This window comes from Myxine glutinosa, chromosome 5 (assembly GCF_964187855.1).
Source record: "Myxine glutinosa chromosome 5, kmMyxGlut1.1, whole genome shotgun sequence".
Taxonomy (NCBI): domain Eukaryota; kingdom Metazoa; phylum Chordata; class Myxini; order Myxiniformes; family Myxinidae; genus Myxine; species Myxine glutinosa.
Window position 1 is genome coordinate 16,093,890 of NC_136265.1, and position 14,994 is coordinate 16,108,883.

The 14,994-nt window shown below is 47.7% G+C and overlaps 1 long non-coding RNA gene across 1 annotated transcript; it reads left to right on the forward strand.

Annotated features, from left to right (window-relative positions):
* Window positions 1-1,097: 1,097 nt before the first annotated feature.
* LOC137428771 (uncharacterized) lies at window positions 1,098-8,153 on the forward strand. Its single transcript, XR_010984734.2, has 3 exons — window positions 1,098-1,200; window positions 1,366-1,420; window positions 7,726-8,153. It is a non-coding gene; the product is annotated as an uncharacterized LOC137428771 (long non-coding RNA).
* Window positions 8,154-14,994: the final 6,841 nt, after the last annotated feature.

Sequence of the window (14,994 nt, forward strand, 5' to 3'; positions counted from 1 at the left end):
ACGATCGCGTGTGCCGAACGTGGCGGACACACTCTGCCTCGGATGGCACATTTGAGAGCGTATTCATTTATTTCACGTTTGCAAACTATGTTGGCGTTAAACTATGTTTTAATAAAGTTTTAAAACTAATAAAAACGAATTTGCGATTCATTCGCTTTCCTGCGCGTTTGTGCACGCGATGGCGATTGCTTTACCAAACTCCGGAAGCCGTTCGCTTTGGACCAAACCATTGCATGTAAATAGAGGGGGGGGGTTCTGTGGTCGTTGCGAATGGACCAAACCATTCATGTAAATAGAGGGGGGGGATTGTCACTGTACTCGCAAGCCGTTCGCCGTTCGCTTTGGCGTTGCGAATGAACCAAACCATTTCATGTAAATAGAGGGGGGGGATATAATTTTAGATAGATATATAGTACGGGCATATATATAGTACGGGCATGCCCTAGTCTATCTATAATTCCAGTAATCTCTGTACGTCTGTACGTCTGTACGTTTGTCTGTGACCGCTGTTTCTCGACAACCACGGGTCCGATATACTTTTAACTTGCCAGGTATATTGCTGGGGACCCGAGGATGTGCCTTTTCAAGGTTTCATATTAATCGGACAATTACTTACCGAGCTATGTCCAAAAAACGATTCAACCAATCAGAGAGCAGCGAACGATCGCGTGTGCCGAACGTGGCGGGCACACTCTGCCTCGGATGGCACATTTGAGAGCGTATTCATTTATTTCACGTTTGCAAACTATGTTGGCGTTAAACTATGTTTTACAACTAATAAAAACGAATTTGCGATTCATTCGCTTTCCTGCGCGTTTGTGCACGCGATGGCGATTTCTTTACCAAACTCCGGAAGCCGTTCGCTTTGGACCAAACCATTGCATGTAAATAGAGGGGGGGGATTGTCACCACTCGCAAGCCGTTCGCTTTGGACCAAACCATTTCATGTAAATAGAGGGGGGGGATATAATTTTAGATATAGATATAGTACGGGCATGCCCTAGTTATGTAAATGCGAGTACAGTATTTGAGTGCGATGATGCTTTTGGATTCTGTCACGAATACATTTGTTTTGCGATTTCACAGTTAGATGTCAGCAATAACTGGGTGTTCAGGTCACCACGACGTGTAGACAAGCTTTTGACTTACCTTCTGACCGGGATGCTTCGGGTGAATCCAAAAGAAAGACTCACTATGAAGGTGAGGATTTGATACCGTTTTCGACTATTTGATTTGCATGAACAAGTATGTTCACACATGCTGGGGTTGCTGACCTCCTGTTGCTGTGGAGCACAATACTGTTGTTCACTTGTGAAGGTGTTTCCTGATCGTGTTTATATTTGATTCCAACACATTGTTTTGCAGAATATTTCAATGCACGCGTGGTTCAAACAAAAAACCATCCTTACAGACTTGTAAGGTAAGCAGCCGCCTTTTTGCACTCTTTTAATATCTTCTGTTCCTATTGTTTCTCCGCAAAATGGAAGAGCAAATGATGTATAATGGAAGAGCATGTTAGAGCAAATGATAGAGAGCATGAACTGACAATAGGGCAGCAGGGAAAGTAATGGACAAAATAAACATAAACTTCCAGTTCTGGGTCTGAGTGCGTTAGACATTGATCCTCTTTCCAGTTTATCAAAACTATGTTTTCAAACCAGATCTGTGTGCCCTCTACAGCGCCTTCACAAAGTATTCACACCTCTTGACTTTTTTCACATTTCGTTGCATTAAAGCCTGAAGTTGAGATTTTTTTCTCATTGATCTGCACATACAGACTTGGCATTTAATATGGAATTTTTTTTTCTTTCTTGACTTGGGTTTACTTTCTTAACTCAGTATATCAATCTGGTGAGTTTCTTTTACACTTTGGTGATTTATTTGTTAAAAGAACCATGTCACTGATTGTCTGTCGCAGCAAGAAGTCAACAACAGGATTATATCACAGGTGGCGTGGCAAAATGTACGGACAGGTGCATTTGACGATTGGCTTCACAGTCGGGTATACAAGGGTTGTTGCGTTCTGTATTCGTGGAAAACAACTGCTGCACGTCTCCAAAAGTTATTGCCGCTTCCTCTAGAGATGGTCCGTCAACTCGACAATGCTGTTTGTCATGGAGTGGTGGCTTTACGAAATTACGGCATGAAAGAGCGGCTGTTGCTCGGCAGTATGGCATCACTCAAGGTCAGGTGTCAAAGATTCTGAAACGAAATGCTCAGAGGGGTGTCCCGACTCCAATACCGAGGCCAGGACGTCCCCGCAGAACCACAAGGAGGGACGATCGCCAGCTGCACCGGTTCGTCCGCAATGGCCGTACCAAGTCAGCTAATCGGCTTAGGGCTGAGTGGCAGCAACTGACAAATGTGCCTGTATCCAGAAGGCTAGTCAACCAACGACTGGTTCAAGCAGGCTATCGTGCCAGGCGTCCCCTGAGAAAGCCACGCCTGACCAGACAACACCGCCAGCGCCGATTGCAGTGGGCCAGAGAGCACCGTCAATGGCAGCCAGGACACTGGAATCACGTGATCTTCAGTGACGAGTCTAGATTTCTGGTCTATCGTCAAGATTGCCACGTCCGAGTGCGCAGACAAGTGCATGAAGCCTACAACAAAGATTGTATAGTGCCAAGAGTCCAAGCTGGAGGTGGTGGGGTGACCGTTTGGGCTGCTTTTCATGCAGGGGGCAAAACTGACCTGGTTGTTCTGAATGGAACCCTGAACCATTTCAAGTACAGGGCCATTCCAAGCTGGATTGCCAATTCCAAGCATTCCAAGCTGGCCTCCAAAGCCAGTCGCCGACTGGGCATCCTCCGTCGTGCGAAGTCCTTCCTCGGCACACCTGAGCTCCTCACCACATACAAGGCTTTCATCCGCAGCTCAATGGAATACTGTTCTCCCCTATGGGCTGGTGCTCCTGCCTCACACCTGGCTCGGCTTCACGCTGTTGAATCCAAAGCTTTCAAAATCATTGGAATCTCCCGCGATGAAGCTATCTCTGAGGGCCTTTCACTCACTCACCGCAGGCAGGTAGGTGGCCTTTCTGTCTTCTACCGACTCCTCTCCGGCCTTGCTCCCCCAGCTCTCTCTGTGCTCTGTCCCCCAAATATTCCTACAGGTCGCACAAGATCTGCCAGCAACCCTCTGATGGTTAAACTGCCGAAATCTCGGCTCTCTGCTCACCTTCACTCTTTCATTCCTCTTTTCTCCCGCCTGTGGAACAAACTCCCACACTCCCTTCAATCCCTCTCCTCCCTCCAGGTCTTTAAAACAGCTGTTCACCACCATCTCTTATCTTCCCCCATCCATAACCTTGATCTTTTCTACCCCCACTAATTCACCCCAGATCCACCTTGTTTGAAATTCCAACTTCTTTCCTGGAAATCCTGGCAGTGTCCATATGTTTATACCTCTCCCACCCCCCCCCCCCCCCCTTCACATGCCTCCCCCCCAAAGCCCTCTCCCTCCCACAGATCTCTCGATGTCTCCATGTCTCTCGGTCCCTGCTCTCAAATGTTGTGTTTGTGTCCTTCCCCCTCTCTCCCCATCTTGTCTACCGCTCCCGATGTTATTTGTTTTATGTGTCTGTTTGTCTTTCTGTGTGATTAATGTTCGCTCTTTCACGAGCCTCGATCTTGTATACAAAAAAAATAAAAAATAAAAAAAAAAAAATTCTGGAAGAAACATTGCTTCCATTTGCTCGTGCAGCCTTTTGAGGAAACTTTGTCTTCCAAGATGACAATGCACGGCCTCATCGTGCTCGCATGATCCAACATTTTCTTGCTGACCGTGGTGTAGAGCATATGGAGTGGCCTGCCATGTCCCCAGATATGAATCCGATAGAGAACTTGTGGGCAGAATTAACGCGTCAAATCGACCACTTGGACCAGCAGCCTGCCTCTGTGCGTGAATTGCAGCAGGCTATTGTCACTGCATGGCAAGCGATTCCTGTCCAAACCTTGGCAAATCTCGTGAACCGCATGCCTCAATGTGTACATGCTCTCCTGAATGCTCGTGGGAGTTACACGAAGTACTGAACTGTAATTTTACTGTCCGTAATCCCAGTCGTAATTTAACTTTTGTTTTTGTTAAAAAAAAAATTGGCTAATGTGCAAAATAAAGAGATACTTCTGGAAAACGTACAGAAGTTTAACACAGTACTGTCCATGAATTGAGTTCGATATCAGTTTACATCAATTTCAAGGATCAATTTATTTGTTTCAAAATGTCAAATGTTGTTTTTGTTTCTTTTAAAGGTCACATTAACAAAATCTCGAATAATTTCAACATAATTCCAATGAACTTTTGGTTCTAAGGCATCTTGAAAAGTAAGTTCACCCCCACAAAAAAAATATTCCATGTTAAATGCCAAGTCTGTAATACCCCATAATGTCAAACTGGAATTTCTTTTTCGAAATTTTTACATATTAATTAAAAATGTGAAGCTGAAATGTCTTGAGTAAATAAGTATTCAACCCCTTTTCTATGACGCTGCAAATTGAGCTCATGTGCATGCAATTGCAGTTGATCTTCCTTGAGATGTATCTATAACTTGATTGGAGTCCAGCTGTGGCCAATTTAATTGATTAAACATGATTTCGAAAGAAAGACACCTTCTATACAAGGTCCCAGAGTTGGCAGTGCATGTCAGAGCAGGAACCCCACCATGAAGTTCGAGGAACTGTCCGTAGAACTCTGAGATATAATTGTGAGGAGGCATAGAACAAGAACGTGAAAGTCCTTGAGTGGTCCAGCCAAAGCCGAGACTTGAATCCCATTGAGAATCTGTGGAAAGACTTGAAGATTGCCGTTCATCAATGCTCTCATCCAACTTGAAAGACCTTGAGCAAATCTGCAAGGAAGAATGGGAGCAACTCCCCAAATCCAGATGTGAAAAGCTGTTACAGACATACCCAAGAAGACTCAAAGCTGTAATCGCTGTCAAACATGCTTGTACAAGGTGTTACGTGCTCCTCCCCAAACCCCAGTCACGGTGTACCTCCGAGCCCCGAAAGGAGTCACGGCAGAAAGATGTGTTATTCTGTGTGTCAATGACCAATGGTGAAACCACACCAACCAATTGTTACCAAAAAACAAGTATTGTATTAATGTCACACAAGAATAACAGCACAAGTACAATATTCTTTCAATTGCACAACCAAAATACCATATGCTTCCTATGATGGTACCATCAGTTTCTTACTCAATAACTCACTGTGCTCCAAGTGAGCAAAAATAACATTCCCAAAGTCACTGTCCCGGCACCAAGCCAAAGTCGATCCACGCTCCTGTGATCACAAGTAACAAGCCGTATCGAGACCCGAATCCAGGTCGGCTGACAGTCAACGCTGCCAAAGAGGCGCAAAGGTGCACCCAACAGGTGACTGGGAAATCACACCTTTGGGTATGAACGTTCAACGGCCCCCAAACGGAGGACCGCCAATTCCCACTCGAAATCCACGTTACACACGCAAACCAGGCTAACGGCTGGGTGTGGTGAAATGGCTGGAGCGAGGTGAAAAGGCTGGAGCGATGCGAAATGGCAGGAGTGAGGCGAAATGGCGGGCGGGCCCGTAATGGAGGCGTACCTGCTCTCCAACAACGATTCTCTTCGGAATCAACCGCAAAACCCGTCACGCAGGTTTATCTGTCACTGTGATCAAGACACTCTCACAGAAATCCCTGTCCTGGGAAAACCCAAAGTTCGCTCGTGACGCACGTTCGCCAGCGTTTCCTCGAGACCTCAAAGCAGCTCAGCTTTTCTTCCTGAACTCACTTGCTCCGCTTTTCGCTTCCTCCTCTTCTGGTTTTTCCCGATCCTGTTTCCAGTTTCTTTTAAAACACGAATTTTTCACCTTTTGCAAACAGTTATCTCCATTTCACTTAAACGATAACAATAATAGTACATGGAACCAAAAATGCTTAGTGGACGAAAACCACAAAGACGGAAGTGACGAATCCGCAACAAAGGGTATTAACTCGGGATACTCAATGTGAATGTAAATTAGATACCGTTGGACCCCGACATTCGCGGTTGATAAAATGTGACCTGCTTCTACATTTGCGGCCTTGTGTCCCGCATATTCGCGGATTTTGGCGGATGCAGAAACATTTCCCGCCCACCCACGGACTGACTTGGTAAGTTGATTATCCCTTTTCACCTACGGGTAGGGATCCCAAGTTAATAATATTTGTATTTTCTGTTTCAGGAAAAGCCTGGTTCACAGAGATGATTGCAAATTCTCCACGTGGGGAGGAGTGGGAGGGGAGAAGAAGGTTATGGATGTGATATGATGTGGAAAGTAGGGTTGCTTGGTTTGTTACATAATTATTTTGTCATTTATTTTTGATCAGGAACCGTGAGTGATTATTTAATTACCCATGTATTGTTTAGTTTGAAGTTTCCTGATTCCTTTAGTCCGCACAAGATTAATGTGTAATATATGGGGTGAAAGTCTTGCGCCGATCAGCGAGACTGGTTCATAAAACGTAAGTGAAAATGAACTTTTGTTTTGAATCTAAAATAAAACGAAATTCTAACACAAGGCTGTGATACCAGTACATTTGAAATGATGCAATTTAAACTCAACATTTATCTTCGTAAGATAATACAGAATACCGTATCATCCTTCAAGCCATTACAGTGAAAACGGCAACTATTGCCGGGGTCATGACGGGCTTTGGGAATCAAGCAAGATCGAAGAACAAACTGTTCGTTTTCGATAAAGTAACATGACACTCGCAGCAAAAGAGTAAGCTAAACTTTTGGAATTTTATTTTAAAGAATTTAATGAAAACTACAATCATGTGCATTAGTGTTCGTAAAAACGTTGACATTTTCCCTGATGAAAAAACGTTTCCCACCAGCTGCGCGCAAATCACTTCTGAACGCAACTTCCACATGCCACGTGTAAAACCATGTCCAGGCACTCTTAAACCATTTCCCACCAGCTGTGCAGGTCGAGGCTCTACCCTTTTGCCCCATTTCTCCCTCAGGTCGGAATGAGCCCCTTCTTGAGTCAGATCAAGACATACAACACATTTATTCAGATACAAGACGATATACATGGCACCTTTGTTCGCATTGTTTTCAGCTCCATGCAGCCGAACACCAATGCTGAATTTTAATTTGCATTCACTTTTATACATTTTCAGAGAACAGAGAGACCTTTATAATATTCATGGAATCAAAAACATATCCTTTGCTTACTGCTTTGTAGGCAGAGAGACTGCGCAAGGTGGAATAAGCTTTCTTTGTCAACAATCTCGCAAATTCCGACATTTAGACGCGAGTTAAATGGGACACAGTTGTCTTGAGATTCCGGTGAACTCTTCCACGTGCACATAACGGTTCTGAAAGCATCTTCCACTTGTCACGCATAAAACAGTTGTATGTGCGCATAAACCATCCCCCACCATGCCAATCGACATTTGCGTTTTTTCACGAAACAAGTTTTCAATTCCATTCGCGGTTTGCTTCGACATTCCCGGCTTTTGTGGGCATATTCGAGATTTTTGATTTTCTCCTATGAATCACGAACAGTCGGGAACCTGTCCCCTTTTTCATCCATTTTAAATTCAGGCTGCAATGCAACAAAAAGTGAAAAAGTCAAGGGGTGAATACTTTCTGAAGGCACTGTATCTTTTCATCTTGGTTGTGTTTTTATGTAATTTTTACTGTTTTTAACCTTAACTTATTGTGGTGTTTTGTCCCTGGTGTTTGTCCAGGTAACTCACCAAGGAAAATATCGTTGTTTTTGATGGGTGATGACCTGAGATGATGGTGAGCAGCCACCCTCCAGAGGTGCGAAAAGAGGAGGACAACCTAAAACACCTCAGGGACACAGAAGACCCCAAGGACCCAGAAGACTGCAAAGACTCAATAGACCCCAAGGACCCAAAAGCCCATAAAAATCCGGAGATTTTAGCTCTTACACGAGCCTCGATTTTGAAAACAAAAAATATATATATTCAAAAATAATTAAAACTAGAACTGCCACTTTACAACTGCTGGCAGTGATGACCGGTTTCCTCTGCCTTCCCGCTTTCATACCACCCCACTTTTGATACAACCCCACTTTCATTGGACATGCTTTGACACAACTCCCTTGGATAAAACCCCGATACACACACACACACACACACACACACACACATACACATCCCCCTACCCCCACATACACACACCCCCACCCCACCCCCCCCCCCCCCACACGCACAACCCCCCACCCCCACCCACACACACACACACACCCACCCACCCCCCCCCCCCCACACACACATATTCACACATACACACTGCAGTGAAATTATACCAAGGTGAACCCAGGGTGTGCTCGCTACGGAAGGGGCGTCTATAAGACCCGGGACAACCGGGGCGCGCGGACACTCCAGCGGACACTCCAGCGGAACTCACTGTGACATAGTCCTGTAGTTTGAATGGTATGTACGCCCCTAAATGCTGCGCTGACTGTCCTCTCTGTAGGACCATTGTTATATTGAATCAACCATTGCTGCTCATGAAATACTCTGATTTTAATGCCTGTTGCATGCATGTATTCTTACAGGATGTACTACAGATCTAAATGATATTAAACCTACCCAGAGGTCAAGTCGTGTCTGAGCTTGATTTTCACGACATTTAATATCATTTAGATCGCCGGAATGGCTGACCACAAGTCTACCGGGCCGGATGAACGCAGATCACAGACGAGCGTTCCCGACATTCTCCGCGCTCCTGCGAGGCCCACCTCGGAGAAGAATGACCGGCGGAGGACCCGTCGAGCTAGCTCCAGCTACGGAGCTCCGACTACACTCGCCGCCGGTCTGCCTCAAAAGGACCGGATGCGATGGGGACCTCGCAAGCCTTTTGCGGGACCGCGTCGTCAAAACGCAAACTGCTCTCCTGAGGCCCGAACGCCGGAGCAGGCATGACGGACTCCGGCAAGGCGCCTGCTGAAGGAGGCCACTGGGAAATGTCCTGGGCCGCAACCCCGTCGGAACGACGGACCCGCTTGGCGCCGAAGGTACGAGTCTAGCCTCGGTTGCTCGAAACGCTAACGGCTCCGTCCGAGAGAATCATCCTAGATTTGCGTGCCTCGGCCCGAGATGAGATTCCCACGCGAGTGATCACGACTCCCATGTCGGCCATGCCTCCACACGGCCGGCACACTCCGACCACTCGCTACTCGGTGGAATCGCCTCCTCCGCACGGGCCGGACACTCCGACCACTCGCTGCTCGGTGGAATCGCCTCCTCCGCGCGGGCCGGCACACTCTGACCACTCGCTGCTCGGTGGAATCGCCTCCTCCACGCGGATCGCGCACTGCTCGTCGGAATCACGCCGTGCCTCACACGGCCGGCTCACCCTGACCACTTGCTTCTCGGTGGAACCACCTCCTCCGCGCGAATCGCGCACTGCTCGTCGGAATCACGCCGTGCCTCACACGGCCGGCTCACCCCGACCACTCGCTTCTCGGTGGATCCACCTCCTCCGCGCGAATCGCGCACTGCTCGTCGGAATCACGCCGTGCCTCACACGGCCGGCTCACTCCGGCTGCTCGGGCACTGCGCCCTTCGCGAGCACCACTCTGCGAGGCCGGCGATTCTGATCGCGGCTCGTAGAAATCCCACCTACGCGCGAATCGCGCGCTGCCCCATCGCGGGCACAACCCGATCAATCGCTGCACAGTGGAATCACCTCCTACGCGCAAATCGCGCAATGCGCCCTTCGCGGGCACCACTCTGCGAGGCCGGCGATTCTGATCGCGGCTCGTCGAAATCCCACCTACATGTGGCTACTCAACGAGGCCGGCGAACTCCGCTGCCCGGAATCGCCTCAATGGAGGCTCGCTTGGCACCATGCGAGGACTCGTCGCAGCACGGATGAGTTTCTAAGGACGTCGAGCGGGACCTTCATAGCCTTTCACGACACTCGGGCTTATGCTTATGATAGATGATCGTATACCATGTGTATTCTATATGACTATCAGCCTTTCACGACACTCGGGCTTATGCTTATGATAGATGATCGTATACCATGTGTATTCTATATGACTATCTATGTCTAAAACTCCGGACAAAACACGGCCCGAAAGCTAAACAAACGAGACGCTACTTCAGGGCGTGATATGTATTCGATCCTTTGACCCGAAAGCTAAACAAACGAGACGCTACTTCAGGGCGTGGTATGTATTCGATCCTTTGACCCGAAAGCTAACAAACGAGACGCTACTTCAGGGCGTGATATGTATTCGATCCTCTGACCCGAAAGCTAACAAACGAGACGCTACTTCAGGGCGTGATATGTATTCGATCCTTTGACCCGACAGCTAAACAAACGAGACGCTACTTCAGGTCGTGCAGTCTATCGCTGCCAAGCATGCTCGCCCTCTCGACTCGGCGTGCTCGCCCTCTCGACTCGGCAAAGCCGCACTGGTTCAACGGGCCGAGCTCAACTTTCGGTTTCCCTCGTACGCGGTGCGCCCTAGATAATACTTTTCGCTCGTCGGCCGGGTTTGTATTCCGTACACCGATCTCGAGCCCGCTCGAATGCTGCTGCCCAATGGACGCGAGACTTTAGATTTCGGAGTGCTACTTTACTCCGTCTGGGGATACCACTCAGCTGGAACTCGCCGTCAAACCCGCCCGCACGCGCCCGAACCAATTGATGACGTCATCGACTAAATCACGCGTTTGCTTTACAGCGCCATTTAACTGTTTCCCGCGCTTGCGTCATCAGAGTTCGTCTACCTGGGTACCTCTCTACAGATAGTAATCTGACCGCCCCTGCCCAAAAGTGCGTGTCATAACGTGGCGGCCTTCGAGGGCGACTAGCCAACATCGCGGACTTATGCCGTTAATCGATAAGGCACAGGGCATTTGGGGGTGCACGGTGACCCCATGACACGGTGACATTGAGCGTTGCGCCCGACTCCCTCGTCTCCTGAGCAAGCCACGTGGGCACCGGCCCGCCGGATCGCCCTTGACTCTGGGCTTGTTGCTTCTAGGACAGGTCTCCTGGCTCGCCTCCACACATTTCGAGACTGCGAGACGCCTCGCCCGGCCGCTGCCTGATTGCATTCCCTCTGACCCAGACTGTGAAGGTCGCTCGCCTTCGGTGCGCGATGCGCGGCTGTTATCTCGCACTTCACGACGGGGGGGGGAGGGGGGGCGGGGGGGGGAGGGGGGGGCGGGGGGGGGATGGATGAGTGAGGGGGTGAGGTGATGATCTATCCATCCGGGCCATCCTCTTGGATGTCGATCTATCCATCCGGGCCATCCTCTTGGATGGCGATCCATCCATCCGGGCCATCCTCTTGGATGTCGATCCATCCATCCGGGCCATCCTCTTGGATGTGACTTGGATGAGTGAGGGGGTGAGGTGATGATCTATCCATCCGGGCCATCCTCTTGGATGTCGATCTATCCATCCGGGCCATCCTCTTGGATGTTGATCCATCCATCCGGGCCATCCTCTTGGATGTCGATCTATCTATCCGGGCCATCCTCTTGGATGTCGATCCATCCATCCGGGCCATTCTCTTGGATGTCGATCCATCCGGGACGTTTTCCATTTCTCGATCTCGACGTTTTCTCTCCGGGACACTCCCTCCGGGACGGTAGCCGGTATAGCCGATCTTCTTTCCGGTATAGCCGGTATAGCCGGTATAGCCGATCTTCTCCGATCCTCTGCGCGCTGTGCTGCAGGTCGGGAGATTCTAGGTCGCTAGACCGTGGGATTCTGCGCGCTTCGCTGGGAAGGCGCATTTCGGTCGTTTTGTGCGTCGTCGTATCTGCCATGCCGGTCGTTCGGGCAGCCTACGGAGGGCACTCGTGGCAAACGTTTTTCTTGAAACTATTTGCCGGAGCTTGTAATTCGTACGCGCTGCCGTCAGAGAGCGCTCGAGTCTCGTGATTTCAAAACAGGGGGACTCCGGGGTATCGCGTAACTCTCGTTATGGCTCTCGTCGGTTCTCTCCCTCGGCAATTCCATGGCATGGATCTATTGAGGATCGACCATGTACCCTTGGGAGCCAAGGCAGGTACAGACTTACTGTAATGGACTTACTATAATGGCCTCCTGTCATGTAATCTTACTTACTGTTACAACTCCTAGGCCGGTACAGACTTACTGTAATTGACTTACACTGTCATGGCCTCCTGTCATGTAATCTTACTTACTGTTACAGCTTACTGTAAAGAGGCTTACTGATTTACACATCCTCCACATCAACACATCTTCCTGTAATGTGTTGCCTTGCGACGAATAGACATGGCTTACTGGTTTACACATCTTCCACATCGACACATCTGCCTGAAATGCGTTGCATTGCGACGAATGGACATTCGCTCTTCGACAAGGTACACCTTATGTAATGAGTTGCATATCGCAAAGGTACACCTTATCCAGCACTTAGGCCTGTGAGACTAGACTATTGTGACCCACAGGCTCATCGTCTGCCAGTATCGGACATGTTTGCTAACCAGGCTATGAGTGCGCCTAGAGAACATCTGCCGTCCCTCCCTTCGCCTGATACACCCCTGCCTGAAGCGGTGAGGGCACTGAGGTGCCCCTCCGACACCTGCCTCCAGCGGCTACTCCGAAGCAGGGGACTCCGGATTTGGGGACGACGTACCCGGTAGTTTCCGAACCTGTGCTGGCAGGGTAATTCGCCACACTGACCTCTACGGATGGACCGACTGACCTGTACTACTGATAATGGATTTGTTTCGTATAGCGCTTACCAGGAAGCCCTAAAGACGCTTTGACAGTGTGCGAAACATAACACAATGGCGCAAAGACAAGAATCAATAGGGATATTTCTTTGACACCCTAATAATGATATAATGACTTCCTCTACCTATTAATGCTGACGCGCGCTCGCTTCCTGCCTAGTGGCAGCATAGTTCTAACGGCGGGGAGAATGTAGTGAAATTATACCAAGGTGAACCCAGGGTGTGCTCGCTACGGAAGGGGCGTCTATAAGACCCGGGACAACCGGGGCGCGCGGACACTCCAGCGGACACTCCAGCGGAACTCACTGTGACATAGTCCTGTAGTTTGAATGGTATGTACGCCCCTAAATGCTGCGCTGACTGTCCTCTCTGTAGGACCATTGTTATATTGAATCAAACATTGCTGCTCATGAAATACTCTGATTTTAATGCCTGTTGCATGCATGTATTCTTACAGGATGTACTACAGATCTAAATGATATTAAACCTACCCAGAGGTCAAGTCGTGTCTGAGCTTGATTTTCACGACACACACATCCCCACCACAACCCCCCCCCCCACACATACACACATGCACACACCCCCACACACACCCATTCCCCACCCCACACATTCCCCCCCACACACATATCCACACACACACACATCCCCCCCTCACATACACACATACATCCCCCCCCCTCACACACACACACACACACACGCGCGCATACACACACACACACACACACACACACACACACACACACACACACACACACACACACACACACACACGCACTGCTTTTTATTATTATAATAGAAGCATTGTTGTGAAGTATTGTTTGTGCCTTTATCAGATTGGGGACTGTGAGGTCATCTCCAAAATTGGACAAGGCGGACTTGAAATGTCCACAAAGCAAAGAATATCAAGTCTGCAGTCAAGGTACAAACTTGTGGTATACTTTCTGTCTTCCTTTCACTTTCTGGGAGCTGGAACAGTTCGTGGGAGAGCTTGATAGAACACTAGTCTAGAAGGAAGAGGGGGGTATCATGCACCCCCCCGGAAATATACTTCTAATCAGTGTTGCTAGATTGGAAAAATTGTGTAGAAAATGATGAGCTATGTTAAAAAGTTGTCGAAATGTCCCACGTATTATTTTTATGCAAATTAGTGCCGCCATTATCGAAAAATCTAGTTTTACTATATCTCAGCCAATATTGCAGATAGCTGAACAAATAAGGTCTCTAGACCCATGCTTTGAGGGTCAAAGATCATAATAAAACTATTCGTGAAGTGGCCACATGTATCTCTGGCATGCTATTATGCAAATTAGTCCTGCCATTACTGCCATTTCCTATTTTCGTAAATGTATTCAATACCTCCGTTAATAGTTCTACATCTTCGTCAATGCCAACTGATGTTGCTGGATATTCAACCTCCAAACCAACAAGGTAAGAAGTTAAGTCATCTACACACACACATGTGGATGTCAGTTTCTGCATGGAATCAGAAACAAGCAGCATCACACCTGAGCTAGCCAGCACCCTGTTAGATATAGCTAGCCTTTTCTCCAAAGATTCTTTCTCCAAAGTGATCGTGTTGTTGTTGTTGTTGTTGTGAAGGTAATGTGACAATAGATATTTTTCTGGAGAGATCGTGTTGTTGTTGTTGTTGTTGTTGTTGTGAAGGTAATATGTCGGCCTACAAGATAATATTTCTTTTTCTGGAACGATCCTGTTATTGGAGGTGTTATTGTTGTGAAGGCAAATGTTGCGCGGAAGTTCCATTTGTTGGAAAATGGTGATATTTCCCGTTCCAAACAATCTGAGATTTTTTTTGTGAAGAAGAAGATATTTGCTAACGGGAATTGTTTATTTTCAAGTCTCGCTTTAATGGTGGAGGATGATGAGAATACTCATGTCAATCTGAGACATAAAACGGTTGTTGTTGTAGTTGTAGTAGTAATAGTAGTAGTAGTAGTAGTAGTAGTAGTAATAGTAGTAGTAATAGTAGTAGTAATAGTAGTAGTAGTAGTAGTAATAGCAGTAGTAGTAATAGTAGTAGTTGTAGTAGTAGTAATAGTAGTAGTAATAGTAGTAGTAATAGTAGTAGTAGTAGTAGTAATAGTAGTAGTAGTAATAGTAGTAGTTGTAGTAGTAGTAATAGTAGTAGTAATAGTAGTAGTAGTAATAGTAGTAGTAATAGTAGTAGTAATAGTAGTAGTAGTAGTAGTAATAGTAGTAGTAGTAATAGTAGTAGTTGTAGTAGTAATAGTA